The 18,747-nt window shown below is 38.3% G+C and overlaps 1 protein-coding gene across 1 annotated transcript in view; it reads right to left on the bottom strand.

Moving 5' to 3' along the window:
* vtd (RAD21 cohesin complex component verthandi) overlaps nucleotides 1–18,747 on the bottom strand; it is a 475,837-nt gene that overhangs the window by 273,238 nt on the left and 183,852 nt on the right. The window lies entirely within an intron of this gene.

The raw sequence follows: 18,747 nt of genomic DNA, 5'->3' as shown, positions 1-18,747 counted from the left end.
CTAAAGGGAAAAAAAAATAATAATAACACTTTTCACATTGCCTTTCCAAAACCTAACAGTTTAGTTTATCTAGTTCTTTAAATTAATTCAAACTACTCACTTCCAAAACACCAAATGGAAGTTTGTTCCAACAACCCACCCTCTGGCTGAAAGCAAATATGTGTACATCTCTCCTACAACCATACCTCCTCAAGTTATGCCCCATGAATATTATTTGAGCAAGAGGAAGAATGCCATTATCATTTTGCTTATGCAATCCATTCAAGCCCATAACATATCAATCATATCTACGCTCTGTTGCTGGACTTGGCGCATCAGGGGCTAAATCGTCCTTGCATCATAAAAGCCAAAATCGAATCAAACTTCACAGGTGCCTAGTTTCCAGATGGTACCATTTGGAAAAGTGAAGCATTGCACACAGTAAGAATAACCTTTTCTTAACCTAACTAATATGACTGTACTTCTATAAACCAATTCCAACAGATGCACATCTTTCCTAATATGAGACTTCCTTATAGAATTCCTCATGTGTGAATTTAGATGCAAAATACTCATTAAGTTTGTCAGGTATCTGAGCAGGATCATCAACAGTCGAACCATCAATATCGGGAGAATATCATTCCCTTCCTTCTAGAGATTATATAAGTAAAAAAGCCTTTGAAGTTTTTCTTTGCATCCTTTGCAAAAGATTTCCCATAATCTGCCATTGCTTGCCTAACCTCCTTTGTGAATTGATTACAGACTAGCTTTTATATCTACCATAGGCTTCTGTGTCATCTGATAATTTATATGCATACCATGCATTTTACTTACTGGCCACAATTCTCATTAGTTTCACCTGACATCCATTAAGGTCTAAAACTTGAACAGTATTTCTTAGTTTATTTCAAAAGCCTTGTAGATTCCAAGATTATTTCCTTGAATGCTTCCCATTTAGAATGTGCTGATGGTAACAACATCAGTTGGTTCCACTGTATAAAATTTAAAAACTGTCTGAAACTTCTTTTATTTGCAAATTGTTAATGCATGGATTGTTAATCGCATCGATTATTAATGCATTGTTAATCGCTGGTGATAACAAAATCAAGAGTATTACTCCCTCTGACTACCTCTCAAACACACTGCTGTAGAAAACAATCATCCAATAAACCATCAAAGTCATGCCAGTGTGTGTGTGACCAACCCTTAATTTCCAGTCAATATCGGGAAAGTTCAATATCCATAATAAGACATTATAATTTATTGGATCACTCTATTTCTCTGTACAATTGTTCACAGTACTAATCAGAATCATTAGGACTATAACAACACACTCCTATTCTCAATTTTGTTTTTCCAGTGCTGATATCACACCAAACTGACTCAACTCTGCTCTCGTCACCCATGTCAACTGGATGCACTGCCTTAGATTTTGTTTCTTAATTAACAGCATAACCTCTCCTCCCTTCCTATCTATCTTTTCTGTACACATTATACTCCCTGCATTCCAATTCTGCACTGTTAATATCTGTGTGACACAATGTCTCTGATATTCCAACAATATCTGCCTTTGATATCCTGACCAGGACTTCAAATCCATCAATTTATTTACTATACTCCTAGCATTGGTGTATATGCAAGTATACATACACCTCTCCTTAATCTTAGTTACCCTAACACAGTCGATTTATTTACTTGTTCCATGATGACTCCCACATCCCTGAAATCCTCAGCACCTTGCTTTCTAGGCTCCTGCTCATTTTCATAGAAGCAGTGCAAGAATTACTTTCGCCTCTGCCTGTGGCTACTGTTAATCTTTTAGTCCGTGAAACTCCATAAGATAGCAGTTTTCCGACCACCTAACAAGAAATGCAGTCTTTCTTGGTAAGAGCCGCCCATTTGTTCCCCTCAACAATCTCATTGCCTGGGGCAGCCTGTCTGGACTGCTCAGAGAACTTCATATCTGACTGCATATTTATCCCCAAATCTTTTTATTTTCCACTACCTTGAGTATAATACCACACAGTTGGTACATTAATCTGGAATTGCTGCTGCACACATGCAGTACTTTGTATTTATCAATGTTAAATCTCGATTGCCATTTCTCAGCTCAACTTCCTTCTAGATCTTGTTGCAGGTGCATACCATCATTACTGTCATTAACAACTCTGCCAACCTTTGTATCATCTGCAAACTTATATATTAAGCCTGATAAACCTTCATCAGTACCATTAATAAATACAGAAAATAACAATGGGCCCAGCACCAAACCCTGGGGACTCCACGTATAATACTAATCCATGAAGAGCAGTGTCTATTGATAACAACTCTGTCTTCTCCCACCCAACCATCACTCTATCCATAGCAGTAACTTGCCCTTAATGCCACACTGCTCCAATTTGTACAACACTCTTTTATGTGCATCAGTATCAAAAACCTTCCTGAAATCCAAATATATGATATCAAAAATTATTTTTGTATCTAGTTCCTTTGTTACTCCATCATAATATCCAATCAGATTGGTCAGACAAGGTCGCCACTGAAATAATTCATGCTGTGACTGCAATATAGTTGCATTCTTGTTTAGATGGTCCTGCATTACATCTTTAACCAGAGACTCCATTATTTTCCCTGGAACAGAAGTTAAACTAACAGGCCTGTAATTACTCATGTCACCTGTTGATCCTCCCTTTGTGAACTGTGTATACATTTGCACAACTACAATCCACAGAGATCACCCCTGGATCCAAATAATTATGGTTATGGTATTCCTTACCTTCTCTGCAGCCTCCCTTAATATAATTGGATAGATCCCATCCAACACCAGACACTTATTTTATGTTAAGCTTTAAGAATTTCTCTTCGACTCTCCCCTCAGTTATCGCAAAATCATTTAGTACCCAGTTAGGTTTTCATAAACGTTTGGCATTCCTCTCCCTAAAAAACTCCTTGTGTGTGAATGTAGATGCAAATTCAGCTTGTCAGCAATCTGAGGAGGATCATCAACAGATGAACGATCAATATCAAATGGACCAATACGAACTGTATCTCTTAGTTAGTATAAAAAGCCTAGTAGCTTCCATGATAATATCCCTAAATGCTTCTCATTTAGAATTTGTTGGAAATTTCACCAGTTTGTTCCACTACAAAGAATTTAAAAGCTGTCTGAGACCGCTGTAGTCATCTTTATGAAAACAAAAGTCTTTCCTTTGCCTTTGACAGTAGTTACATCTCGAAGTAAATCCCACGTGTATGAATATGCATGCCTGAATATTTCTCTATTATCTTGGATCTCTCACTGAAATCTTTTTTTTTTTTTTTTTTTGGTGAGGAATACCTTATCTGTATTATTTAGGAATTGGTCCTTTGTTCTTGGCAAGACATTGATAGACAGACAGAAGAGTGTGAAGCAAGTGGGCACAACATTGTGATGAACCTGCCAATCAGCATTTCACAATTTACATATTTGTAATACTGGTAATTGACAGATTCATGATGCGCAACTCTATAGCATTAAAAAAAAAAAAAAAAAATATATATATATATATATATATATATATATAACACAAAGGAAAGGATGAACTATATTGGCTCACTACATGTCAGCAATGGAAGATAAATATGTTGTTTTCATTTTTAGCACACAAAAACAATAAACAAGGTTCATTTCGTTTATTGAATTTGTGATAAGTGAAGAAATATATATAAGTGATACATGAAAAGTGAAAATTGTGAAATTTGTGATAAGTGAAAAAATTTTGGAAGGAAAATTTTTATATTTAAAAAAGAAAAAAGTGCAAGGAGCTGATGTTATCTAACCAGTTATACTGAGAGAAGCAGCCAAGAAGGTCACTAAACAGATGCCTAAAAGAATCAAAGCATTCTTAGACAAGTGAAGTTCTAGCAAATTAGAAATGTGCAAATACCAGCTGCTAGTCAACAGTTATGATAATGAATTTAAAAACAAAGATTCATTTACTTTACTGACTTCAAGTATTTCCTGTGATTTTTGCTGAATTTCCAACAGAAGTTGCTTGCCTTTGAGTTTCAATTCCATTGTTGGAAACAAAAAGAATGATTGACTAGAGGTATCTTGTTGTTTGCAAAAAACTACTAGATAGACAGCACTTTGAGTGGGAGTGTCACTATGAACAAATCAACCTTCATTCAAAAAGGACATTTCAGTACAGACAGCATAATATACCTTTATAATTTCCTCAGGAAATTTCCTCTAGTTCGGCATCAAGTCAGTGTAACCTTGGTTTATACTGATATGAAGCTACTTGTTACTTTGCAACATACTTAATAATCAATTTGTTCCAAAGCTAGGAAACAGCATATAATTGTGAAGTGAATCCACTGCATTCCAGTAGAAGATGTTATGAAGAGGTTGAGCTTAGGCAGATTCTATGTTCATGTAGTATGTTTTTACAGGGTTCAGATGGAAGTCAAAGGAGAATGTACAGTAAACAAAGTCCATAATTATATCTCTAGTTCTCAAGTTGTGGCTGTGATCAGTAAGCTTACACATTTATATGCTCACATCATAAGCATACAAAATAAAATATTCCACTGGAATGTTTCATTTCATACAGTCATTTTTACTGCTTTAGTGGTAGTCGTCTAACAATCAATATATAGTATTAGTATTAGTACTAGAAAAATTATGCAAGGAAGCAAGCTTATGCAGTATCAGAAGAAAAAAAAAATCTCCCACTTTATCTAGAAATTCCAATAATTTTTCCAATCCTTTAAACTTATATAAACTAAACACTTCCAACAACACCAAGTGGAAGTTTATCGCAACACTCACTCTCTGCTTGATGGCAAATTTCTACACATCTATCCTGCAAAGATTCTTTTCTAATTTAAATTTATGTTCACTTTTCTGTATCACCAGAATAAAGTTTAAGGATGCCATTGGCATTTAGCTCTACCTAATCCATGTAAAGCCTTAAAGACTTCAATTGGATTCTCCATGCAGAGGCCCAGTTTTAAACACAACAATATATAGAAATGAAATCTTTCTTGGTAATAGTATTCTTTTGTGTCTCGACAAATCTTGTTGCCATCTATTGGGATAGGATAGTGGTTTCACCACTTGCCACTCACTTTGAGGGGTCTGGGTTCAAGTGCCATCCTAGACATGTAGGAATTTCTGAAGGCTACTTCAAGTTACTAGTTAGCCAATATCAAGCAGAGGGAATAGGATTTTTCCCCTTTGAATTATTCTGGGTTTTTCAGCAAGCATCAACATCAAATCAGCATTCACATGCTGATTTGATGCTAATGCATTCCAACATTTGCATTTGTACTTGAACACTTATGGGCCATCTATGATGGATAAATCCATACATATCAATTGATGTTGTACATTATATATACATAGAGGTGTGCAAATGTATCACCAATTCACAAAAGGGGTTCAAAATGTGACACAAGTAACTATAGACCTGCTAGTTTAATTTGTGTTCTGGGGAAAGTAATGGAGTAACTGGGAGATCTTGTTAAAGGGAGATCTTGTCTGACCAATTTGATTGGATACTATGATGTGGTCACAAAGGAACTGAATGTCAAAAATAATTTTAATATCATATACAGTAAATCCCCGCTATTCGCTGTATCTGTATTCGCAGTTTCGTGTATTCGCGATCCCTGATTTAATATAAAATGAAACCTAAAAAAATGTGAATTTTAAAGCGCCGTGTACATTTTCCGCCATAAAAAAACATGGGCGTGGCTAAAATTATCTTTCCCGGTCAAAACAGCGCTCAGTGGGTGGGGGGAGAGGGGTGACAAAATTGCAAGCGTGGATATTTCTGACTAATCCTTGCTCAGTATGTGTTATGTGCTTGCCATGGAAGGTTTCGTCATTTGCTTTTAATTCATATGCTTATAAACTGAATAAATTTATCAATTTATAAATTGATATGCTTACAAAAGTGATAAATCTACCGTTTTTCAGTATAAAACAGACTTTTTCGAGTGTGTTAACAGAAGAAAGTGACTTTATTGTGAACAAGTTCTTTCTAACCCGTACAAAAATATGGCTACGAATAACAAGGGAAATGTGAAAATATCAAAGAAAGTGATGACATTAGCGAATAAAATTGAGTTATTAGACAAAATTTCTAATGATGAAAGTGTCTCCTCAGTGGCAAAACATTATAAAATCAATGAGTCAACAGTATGATCAATCAAAAAATTGGAAGAAAAAATCCACTGTAGTGTCCGTGAAAATGCGCTAGTTGCTTCAAAAATTTGCTCTGTAACTCGTGATGTTAAATTAGAAAAAACGGAAAAGGCTTTAAATCTGTGGATAGAAGACCGAACTCAAAATAAAATTCTGTTAAGTTCACTCATCATTCGTGAAAAGGCAAAACTCCTTTATCAACACTTTAGCGAAACTGGTGATAGCACTGGCGGGATAAGTTTTTTTGCTAGCAAAGGTGCTGGTTTGAAATTTGTAATAAATTTACATTTAATATTAAATTGTTTCTTATTTTCATTTCGATGCCATATGCTTGCATTTCACTATGTACTGTCTATGTACATAGTCATATTATGAAGGTACATATAATACATACGTAGACAAAATTTTAGACTAGTTTTTCTTATATATTTCATACTTTGGAATGGAACCCCTTTATTACTATGGGAGCCATAACTCAGTATTCGCGACATTTCTCAGGAACGTAACTCCCGAGAATAGCGGGGGTTTACTGTACTTGGATTTCAGATAAGCTTTTGATACTGTTGCACAAGGAAGACAGCTGTACAAATTGGAGAGGTATGCCGTTAAGCGTAAGTTGCTGCAATGGATAAAGGAATAGTTGACCGGGAGACGACAGAGAATGGTAATCAATGGACACTGCTCTTCATAAACAAATGTTATTAGTGGAGTTCCCCGGGGTTCGGTGCTGGGCCCATTGTTGTTTTTTGTATTCATCAATGATATTGATGAAGGTATATCAGGATTAATGTCCAAGTTTGCAGATGATACAAACGTTGGCAGGGTTGTTAATGGCAGTAAAGACAGTATGCTATTCTAACTGGATCTAGATAAGTTGGGCAAATGGGCTAAGAAGTGGCAACTGAAGTTTAACATTGACAAATGCAAAGTACTGCATATGGGTAGCAATAACCCAAGAGAAACATACCAATTTTGTGGTACTACACTCAGGGAAGTGACTATCCCATTGTACAAGGCAATGGTCAAGCCACACCTAGAGTACTGTGTACAGGTCTGGAGGCCTCATTTCAGGAAGGATGTAGAGTTGCTAAAATGAGTACAAAGAAGGGCAATAAGATTGGTGAGGTGAAAAGGGGTGCTCTTACCAAGAAAGGCTTAATTTCTGCAAAGTGCAGCACTTAGAGAGTAGGCACCTGCAAGATGATCTGATTGAGGTGTATAAGGCCTTGAATTGGTTGAGCAAGCTGAATGCTGATAGGATTCTTCCCCTTTCTCAGTTGTTGTTGTTGTTTGTTTGGTTTTTAGGAGCATTAGCAACTAAGGCCATATTGCTCCAGGGATATGCGGTGGTCATTCCCTGACCTTTCCACAACCTCCGTATTTGGTGGTCATGGGCTCGAACCCTGGTCTAATCAAAAAACATGTGCTACGCACTGCTGCTCCTGCCCACCTGGCTACGGAGGCGCCACCCTTTCTCAGATTAAGAACCTGAAGGGTCATAGATTCAAACTGAGGAGAGATATGTGAAAAACATGAAAGATGTGCAGAAATTTGCCTTTAGCTAGCAAGTGGTTGATTGGTGGAACAGACTTTTATCTTTTGTTGTGGAAGTTGATAGCCTAAATAAATTTAAGGCTGAGCTGGACAGACATTTGGAACAAATGGAGGGGTGAAATGGGAGGGTTTTTTTTTTTTTTTTTTGGCTGATGCTGCATAAGCTTGCTTTCTTGCATCATATACCTCTACTAATGCTAATTACTCAGCATGGTCAATTAAGCTCATAAACTACTATCCAAAAGCTAACTAACTAGCTACCCCCTCCTAACATGACGGGAAAAAAAATTTAGCTACTTTCAAATTTAGTTCTAGCTCGTGGCTTTTTTTCCCCTCAACATTGTCTCATACCTGTGAAGTGATTCCTCAGATCTCCTGTTCTTAATAACATTAGCACCAGTATGAACAAAATGCATAACTGTTAACTGTTCACAGTTATAACAACTAATTTTTAGACCAGATATACCCTAGTCCAATTCCAATCATCCTTTTTTGCATAATATATTTCCCATTTCCCTGACACAAAAATCAGCAAAAATAACTACTTCCTGAGGGACCAGCACTTTCTCTCTGGTGTTCCCATTGAGTTGCTTGATGCATGGGAGTAGGCACTATTGTTGAGCTGGGCAGTGATCACTTTGTGGATCTTTCAGTTTAAATTCTTTCAAGAGCACCAATTCCTCATATTCACCTATTAGTACAATAACTCCACGACTTACGTAAGGGTTGCGTTCCGCAGAACGCTACATAAGACAGATTTTACATAAGTCGGAATTTCCCCCATGCTTGTGCAGCACTCACAACTGTGCTCACTGAATTGATTGAATCAAAACAGAAATGTTCGACGAACATATATATAGAATTATTTATTGTATTTATTAAATTTTTTATCTCATCTGCAGGAAAAATTACAGAAGCATGCAATTTTAAAAAATTTCAAAATTTAAAATTACAAAAAAAAAGAGGAGCAGGTATAGCGTCAGTAAGTTTTACCTCCCAAGCATCGTTTTCATCTTCAGCTGATAAGTACAACCCTGCAGAGGTTGACGGCTGTGGAGATTTAGAAGGGATCAGCTGCTCAACCTTACAAAAGAACATATTAATGGATGACTGGATGGCTTTTTTAATTTCATTGTAGATTTCTTTGTAGCAAGCAAGCATATCATTCACCCTTCTGTTAACTTTTAAGAATCGTTGGCTGTTAGGATCCATCTTCTCCAACCTTGCCATTCATGAAATGCTATTGCCATCTCTCTGGTGATTAAGCATCTTGGCTCCTCATTTGGTTCATCTTGAGCTTCGTCAGCATTTTCTTCTTTCACTATCATTGCCTGCAAGTCAATAAGTTCTTCATTAGATAATTCCTTCTCTTCTTCCTCTATTAACTCCTCCACATCTTTAGCATCAACCTCCAACTGAAGTAGCTCTGCAACCTTTACAATCTTATCTGTAAACCTCTTCATGTGATTCTTCTTTTTCAAATCCTTCGAAGCCTTTTACGTGCCATGGGCATATTTTCTTCCATGTGCCATTTAATCAACTTTTAGTAATTTCTGCCCAGGTCTTATTAATGTTTAAGATGGCATGGTAAATATCATATGATTTCCAAAAGTCTCTTAACATAAAATTTTTCTCATCGTCTACTGCAACAATGCCTGAGAAAATGTTGTGCATAAATAGTATGCTTTTAAATTCGAAATAACACCCTAATCCATAGGTTGGATGAGCGAAGTTGTGTTTGGCGGTAGTAATATGACTCTCACATTCGAATTGAAATCATCTAGAAGCGTCGGATGTCCAGGAGCATTTTCTAATAGAATTAAAATCTTGAAAGGAAAGTCGTTGTCTATACAATATTTTTAAAACTCAGGAATGAAGAAGCGTTTAAACCAATCCTCAAAGAGAGATATTGTTTATCCATGCTCTCTGGTTCGATCGGAAATGCACGGGTAGGGAGGCATTATTGATGCCGTTAAATGCATGAGGATTTCCAGAATGGTACGCAAGCAGTGGTTTTAATCTGTAATCTCTAACTGCATTAACCCCAAGCAAGAGCGTGGCCCTTTCTTTTGACCACTTGAAACCTGGCATTATAATTTCTTCTTTGGCAATGTATGTTCGATCCAGCATTTTTTTTCAAATACAGAGCAGTCTCGTCAACGTTAAACATTTGCTGCATCGAATAGCTGCTAATCAATATTTTTTTCCAACAATCAAAAAATTTCTCCGCGGCTGCAGAATCAGCACTGGCAACTTCGCCACATACTCTAATGTTATGGAAAACAGCGTAATGCTTGAACCTCTTAAACCACCCATTGCCTGCCACGAACTTGGGTTGGGAATTTCGCCGGACTTATACTTAATATCTTCATAAATACGTGTTGCTTTTACTTGAATGGTCATTAGATTCAGAGGCCCTCACTTCTGAATCTGATTTTCTGCCCATATTATTAACAGCTGTTCCATCTTCGATATAGCACCTGAACGTTGTTTTGTGATCACTGTTGATCCTTTGATATGTTCTTTTATATGTGCACTGTTGTTTTCAATAGTATTGACTGTTGAAGCAGCAAGACCTAATTCTCTTGCAATAGATGGCAAACTTTGTCCTACTTCGTACTTCTTAAATCATTTTAATTTCTAAATCAATCTTTTTTCGTTTCCTGGCACTACCACCACTTGCACTTTCCATTGGTCCCTTTCCCTTCATAGTTGCAATACGTAAATAGGAATGAAGAAGTTTCTGAAAATTTGTTTATTATATGATTGAAGATTTCAGTGAAGGGGAACACATTTCACCATAATAGCATAAAAACCCAAAAAATTGCAGTTATCAGTATTATCACAAATGCAATAGCATCGAGTTTACTACCCGTTTATAATTATATGCACTTACAGAGAAGCCCAATAAACTGGAATGTGCAAACTGTTTTTATTGTTTTTTGGTAACGACCTCCAGAAACGTGCTTCAGAAAAATATCACAAAGGCATTCAAAATTGATTCTTATAATGGAAACAAATAACAATGAAAGGGTAGTGCAATTTCCATTATAAACATGACCTTTTAGAGAGACAAATAAGTTAGTAATATAGCAAAATTTTCAACTTTCAAGGACTTGGAACGAATTAATTAATAAAAAAAATAATAAAAAAAAAGTGCCATTGGGTTCACATTACGATATTTTCACGATATCTCCATTTATTCCTATGGGATGCAAAATACGTTTCCAGGATTTTTTTTTAAGTTTCCACCGGCCACCAAAAACTTATGTAAAGAGAGATATTCATAAGTTGGGAAGTTCCTGTACACTGAATTGTTTCTTAATCTATTCAAACTCTTTGATCAAAAGCCTTGCACATTAGGGTTATATTTTGTATTGGAATTTTATTTAACTTGAATAGAAATCATGACTCAGACCAGAGATTGATTTGGTAGTTGTTGGCGCATCGGCTTCTGTGGCCATATTGCACCTCCCAAGGTTTTTGCAGTACTTTGATCCAAGCCCGAGGCGGGAATCGAACCCGCGACCTTTGGGTTGCCGGGTAGGTACTTTACCCACTCGGCTAGCCCGGTCGGCTTCTCAGACCAGAGAAGCAAAGCTAAAGGCTCAAACTAATGGAAGTGCTGTGGCTCAGGGGAGAAATGAGGGGGGCAGTTGTCCTCTAAATCACAGTCTATCGAAATGTACTGTGTGTTTGAAGTTTTTAGAGCAATCAGGAATGGGACATAATATTACCAAGGGGAATGTCTCTGTATGTGCATGATTTAAGGAGTGTGAGGAAATCAGGCCAAACTCAGGATTTTTATGGGCTTATATGAGAGCTTGAAGGACAGGGTGGATGCCCTCGAAGGATTTAAATTCAGAGGCCCCTCAATCTCTCAGCTGCCCACAGCAATGCCAGAGCTTGAACTTGAACATCACACAACACAGCAGCAACCCCCAAAGCAGAATGTGCTGGTCCCAAAGGAATTAGTTGCTGTAGGTGACTCTTGTCGGGAAAATGAGAAACATATTGTGCAAAAAGGATGGCTGGAACAGGAACAGGGTATATCTGCCAGAAGCAAAAGTTGATGACGTTGTAGAGCAGATATCATCTTTTAAGGGCACAAAGGGTGATATTGTTGTACATGTTGGCACTAATGATATTAGGAGTAGGAGACCGGCAAAATTACTTAACAAGTGTATCCCACCCCTGTAGAAGCAGGGATGGGATACACTTAAATAGAAAGAGTGCAAGAATGTTTGCTGATGCTATCGAGGCAGTGTTAGGTGGGTCGGGAAACTGCTAGATTGGGGGGATACATGGACTGACAGGTTAACAGTAGCAGCTGGCAGAGGTGAAAGTGATTCTTGCACTGCTTCTATTGGAATGAGCAGCAGCCTGGAAAATAAGATGCAGGATAATTCAGAGACTGCTGGGAATCATTAGGGTACAAGTAAACACATGGGTTGTGTTAGGGTAGCTAAGAAAAAGAACAGGTGCATGTATACTTGCGTGTACACCAATGCTAGGAGTTTAGTCAATAAATTTGATGAATTTGAGGTATTGCTCAAAACATCAAAGGCAGATATTGTTGGGATATCAGAGACGTGGTGTCACACAGATATAAGGAATGCAGAACTGGAATTTGGGGAGTACAATGTCTACAGAAAGGATAGACAGGATAGGAAGCGAGGAGGGGTTATGCTATTAGTTAAGAAATACATAAAATCCAAGGAAGTGAAGCCAGTCGACATCGCTGGACAGTGCACTGTCGAGTCAGTTTGGTGTAACATAAGCATTGGGAGATAAAAAATTGAGAGTAGGAGTGTACTGTAGGCCTAATGACTCTGATGGGTATAATAAGAAACTGTACAGGGAAATAGAGTGGGCCAGTAAATCAGAGAGTCTTATAATGGGAGATTTTAATTTCCCAGATATTGAGTGGAATTTGGGGGCTGGTCACTCACACATGTGGATTTATTGGATGATTATATTCTATATCAGCATGTTCGGGAGGCAACTAGAGGGAGTAATACTATTGATTTGATTATCAGTAGCGATTCTTCTTGCACTAAGAATCTGCAGATAAAATAACCACTAGGTGGCAGTGATCACAGTGTGCTGAAGTGGGATTTACTCAAAGAGTTAACTACCATTAGGGGTAAAGGGAAGGGTTATTGCTTTCATAAAGGAGACTACAATGGACTGAGACAGTATTTAAATTCTATACAGTGGGATCAACTGATGATGTTACCAACAGCAAATTCAAAATGGGAAGCATTCAAAGAACTTATATTGGAAGCTACTAGGCTTTACATACCAACTAAGAAATATTGTTCAAGGTTTAGGCCTAAATGGATGTAAGATGAACTAATGAGACATATGGCAGAGAAGAAAACTGCATGGGATACATACAAATTAACACGTGACACAGAAGCCTATGATAGATACAAGTTGATCTGTAACCAAGTTACAAAGGAGGTTAGGCAGGCGAAGGCAGATTACGGGAAATCCTTGGCAAGGGATGCAAAGAAAAACAGCAAAGAGTTCTTTACTTATGTAAACTCTAGAAGGAAGGGGATAAATCAGATTGGTCCACTTGATATCGATGGGTCAACTGTTGATATCCTGCTCGGATAGCTAACAAACTAAATGAATATTTTGCATCGACATCCACACATGAGGAGTTATTCAGCGAGGGGAATGCCAGAGGTGTATTCAACTCTGGCAGTAAGCTAGAGAATCTTGTAATAACGAGAGTAAAGTGGAGGAAAAATTGTTGAAGATAAACACAAGAAAGGCACCTCGGGTGGATGGGATCTATACAGTTATATTAAAGGAGGCAGCAAAGGAAGTAAGTAAACCCTTAGCCATAATTATCAGAGCTTCCTTGGACTCAGGGGAGGTACCCATGGACTGGAGATGTGAAAATGTGACCCCAATTCACAAAGGAGGATCAAAGGGCGAAACAAGTAATTATAGACCTGTTAGTTTAACTTCCCGGAAAATTAATGGAGGCACTGGTTAAAGAAGCACTGCATGATCATCTAGACAAGCCTTCAGTTATAGCTAGGACACAGCATGGTTTTGTTAAGGGGAAGTCTTGCCTGACCAATTTGATTGGATACTATGATGCAGTCACAAAAGAACTGGATGAGGGAAAAACTTTCATATTATATACTTGGATCTTAGAAAGGCTTTTGATACTATTGCACATGGAAGACTGCTGCACAAATTGGAGCAGTATGGCACTGGAGGCAAATTGCTGCTATGGATAAAGGGGTGGTTGAGGGGGAGAAGACAGAGAGTGGTAATCAATGGACACTGCTCATAGTGGACTAATGTTATTAGTGGAGTCCCTCAGGGTTCAGTATTGGGTCCATTATTGTTTTCTGTATTTATAAATGACATGGATGATGGTATATCAAGCTTAATGTCCAGGTTTGCAGATGATACGAAGATTGGCAGGGTTGTCAAGGACACTACTGACACTATGCTGCTGCAACAGGATCTCGAAAGGTTGAACAGATGGGCTGAGAGGTGGCAAATCAAGTTTAACATTGACAAATGTAAAGTACTACATATGGGAAACAGCAAATCCAGAGCAACGTATCAAATCTGTGGTACTAAACTGACAGTGGTAGAGAATGAAATGTACTGGGGGTGGTCGTGTAGGCAGATATGATGTTCTCTGAGCAGTGCAGACGGGCTGCAAGAGTAGTTCATGGTGTATTGTCAACGATGTATAGGAATTTTTCTAGCAGGGATAAGGAGGTGATTATTCCCTTGTATAAGGCAATGGTCAGGCCACACCTAGAGTACTGTATAAAGGCCTGGAGGCCTCATTTCAAGAAGGATGTAGAGCTGCTGGAACGAGTACAAAGAAGGCAACAAGATTAGTGAATGGAACAAAGGGGTGCTCTTACAAAGAAAGACTTAAATTTTGCAAATTACAGTGTCTGGAGACTAGGCACCAGCGAGGTTTTTTTTTTTTTTTTTTTTTTTTTTTTTTTTTAAGGAGCATTAGCAACTAAGGCCATATTGCTCCGGGTTAGGCGGTGGTCATTCCCCTGACCTTTCCGCATCCTCCGTATTCGGTGGTGACGGGCTCGAACCCCAGTTTACCCGGCGAGGTGATCTGATAGAGGTGTATAAAGCCTTGAATGGTTTGAGCATGCTCAATGCTGATGGGATTCTTTCTCTTGCTCAGAATAATCACCTGAGAGGGCATAAATTCAAATTGAGGAGAGACAGATGTAGGATAGACGTGCGGAAATTTGCCTTTAGCCAGCGGGTGGTTGGGTGGTGGAACAGATTTCCATCCCTTGTCGTGGAAATTGATAGCCTAATAAGTTTAAGGCTCAGCTGGACAGGTATTTCGAACGAACAGAGGGGTGAAGTGGAAGTGGTTATTTTTTATTTATTTTTTTATATTTTTTTGGCTGATGCTGCATACGCTTGCTTTCTTGCATCAAATGCCTCTACTAATGCTAATGCTAAAAAAAAAAAGTACAAGTCAAGGCTGAAAAAAAGCCGTGAGTTAGGGTTGAATTTGAAAGTGTCTGCAATTCTGCCCAGACACGAGAGGAGGGCGTACATGATGAGAGCCTTGTCAATCAATTCGGCCCTGGAGAGATGGGATAGGGGTAGAATCGCAAGGGGTAGAATTTTTCTCAGCCTGGTCTATGCTTGTTAACAGGAGAGACTGCTTCTACAGAGATGGGATATATTTAAATGGAGAGGGTGCAAGAATATTTGCTGATGCAATCGAGGCAGAGTTAAGTCTGCCTCGATTGCATCAGCAAATATTCTTGCACCCTTAGGTGGGTCAGAAAACTGCTAGCTTCGGGGTATACATGGACTAATAGATTAACAGTAGCTACAGGTAGAGGTGAAAGTGATTCTTGCACTGCTTCTATTGAAATGTAATTGAACAGCAGCTTGGAAAGCAAGGAAATGGGGATTTTCAAGACTGCTGGGAGTCATAGCGGAACAAGTAAATACATGGGTGGGCTGTGTTAGGGTAACTAAGAGAAGAAACGGGTTCATGTATACTTGCATGTGCACCAATGCTAGGAGTATAGTTAATAAATTCAATGAGCTTGAAGTGCTAATCAAGACATATATTGTTGGTCAAGTCAAGGCAGATATTGTTGGATATCAGAGACGTGGTGTCACACAGACAGAAGCAGTGCAGAATTTGAATTTGGGGATTACAATGTGTACAGAAAAGACAGGAAGGGAGGAGGGGTTATACTGTTAGTTAAGAAATGCATAAAAACTAAGGAAGTGCATCCAATTGATGTTGGTGGACAATGCAATGTTGAGTCTTTTCGTGTGACTTAAGCACTGGGAAAGGAAAAATGAAAGTAGGTGTGTGTTATAGGCCTAATGAATCTGATGAGTATAATGAGCAATTGTGCAGAGAAACAGAGTGGGCCAGTAAATCAGAGTGTCTTATAACGGGGGATTTTAATTTCCCATGAATTGATTGGAATTTGTGGATTGGTCACTCACACACTAGCAAGGCTTTTGTGGATTTATTGGATGATTGTTTTCTACAGTAGCAGGTTCAAGAGGCAACCAGAGGGAGTAATACTCTTGATCTGATTATCAGCAGTGATTCTTCATCCATTAATTTGCAGGTAAAGGAACCACTAGGTGGCAGTGATCACAATGTGCTGAAGTGGGATTTACTCAAAGAGGTAACTACCATTAGGGGTAAAGGGAAGGGTTATTGCTTTTGTAAAGGTGACTACGATGGACTGAGACAGTATTTAAATTCTATACAGTGGGACCAACTGATGATGTTACCAACAGCAAATTCAAAATGGGAAGCATTCAAAGAACTTATCTTGGAAGCTACTAGGCTTTACATACCAACTAAGAAATATTGTTCAAGGTTTAGGCCTAAGTGGATGTCAGATGAACTAATGAGACATATGGCAGAGAAGAAAAATGCATGGGATACATACAAATTAACACTTGACACAGAAGCCTATGATAGATACAAGTTGATCTGTAACCAAGTTACAAAGGAGGTTAGGCAGGCGAAGGCAGATTACGAGAAATCTTTGGCGAGGGATGCAAAGAAAAACAGCAAAGAGTTCTTTACTTATGTAAACTCTAGAAGGAAGGGGATGAATCAGATTGGTCAACTTGATATCGATGGGTCAAATATTGATGATCCTGCTCAGATAGCTAACAAACTGAATGAATATTTTGCATCGACATTCACACAGGAGGAGTTATTCAGCGAGGGGAATGCCAGAGGTGTATTCAACTCTGGCAGTAAGCTAGAGAATCTTGTAATAACTGAGAGTAAAGTGGAGGAGAAATTGTTGAAGATAAATACAATAAAGGGTTGGATGGGATCTATCCAGTTATATTAAAGGAGGCAGCAAAGGAAGTAAGCAAACCCTTAGCCATAATTATGAGAGCTTCCTTGGACTCAGAGGAGTACCAATGGACTGGAGATGTGCAAATGTGACCCCAATCCACAAAGGAGGATCAAAGGGACACACAGGTAATTACAGATCTGTTAGTTTAACTTCTGTTCCAGGGAAATTAATGGAGGCATTGGTTAAAGAAGCACTGCAGGATCATCTAGACATGGATTCAGTTATAGCTTGGACACAGCATGGGTTTGTTAAGGGGAAGTCTTGCCTGACAAATTTGATCAGATACTATGATATGGTCACAAAGGAACTGGATGCAAAGAATAAATTTGACATCATATATTTGGATCTCAGAAAGGCCTTTGATACTTGTGCATGTGGAAGACTGCTACACAAATTGGAGCAGTGTGGATTTGGAGTCAAATTGCTGTTATGGATAAAAGTATTGTTTAGTGGGAGAAGGCAGAGAGTGGTAATCAATGGACACTACTCTTCATGGACTAATGTTATTAGTGGAGTCCCTCAGAGTTCAGTATTGGATCCATTGTTGTTTTCTGTATTTATAAATGATACTGATGATGGTACATCAGGCTTAATGTTCAAGTTTGCAGACGAAACGAAGGTTGGCAGGGTTTTTAATGACACTAATGATAGTACACTGCTGCAACAGGATCTAGAAAAGTTGAGTGATGGGCTGAGAGGTAGCAAATGAAGTTTAACATTAACAAATATAAAATACTACATATGGGAAGCAGTAACTCCAGAGTAATGTATCAACTCTGTGGTACTACACTGACAGTGGTAGAGAATGAAAAGGACCTGGGGTTAATTGTGCAGGCAGATATGAAGTTTTCTGAGCAGTGCAGACAGTCTGCAAGAGTAGCTCATGGTGTCTTGTCAATGATTTACAGGAATTTTTCTAGCAGGGATAAGGAGGTGATTATCCCCTTGTATAAGGCAATGGTCAAGCCACAGCTTGAGTACTGCATACAGGCCTAGAAGCCTCATTTTAAGAAGGATGTAGAGCTGTTGGAAAGAGTACAGAGAACGGCAACAAGATTAGTGAATGGAACAAAGGGTTGCTCTTACGAAGAAGCTTAAATTTTGCAAATTATAGTGTCTGGAGACTAGGCATCTGTGAGGTGATCTGATTGAGGTGTATAAAGCCTTGAATGGTTTGAGCATGCTCAATGCTGATGGGATTCTTCGTCTTCCTCAGAATAATTGCCTGAGAGGGCATAAATTTAAATTGAGGAAAGACGGTTGTAGCATAGATGTGCGGAAGTTTGCCTTTAGCCAGCGGGTGGTTGATTGCTGGAACAAACTTCCATCTGTCGTTGTAGAAGTTGATAGCTTAAATAGATTCAAGGCAGAACTTGACAAACATTTGGAGCAAGTGGATGGGTGAAATAAGAGGTTTTTTTTTTTGGCTGATGCTATATCATGTGCCTTTGCTAATGCTAATATGTGCAGTAGCAAGCAATTCAAATAATAAGACACTGATACATAAAACTACCCTTGGCAAATTCAACACATGCATATTTTTACACTGTTATAGGATACCTCTAGTGTTTGTATATGACTAATCTTTATGAAGAAATGTGCAATAGTCACAACCAAGAAGAGTGGCATCTTTTT

Source organism: Mastigoproctus giganteus, chromosome 6 (assembly GCF_048544385.1).
Source record: "Mastigoproctus giganteus isolate SK-2022 chromosome 6, ASM4854438v1, whole genome shotgun sequence".
NCBI lineage: Eukaryota > Metazoa > Arthropoda > Arachnida > Uropygi > Thelyphonidae > Mastigoproctus > Mastigoproctus giganteus.
This window is presented reverse-complemented; position numbering and strand designations above follow the sequence as displayed.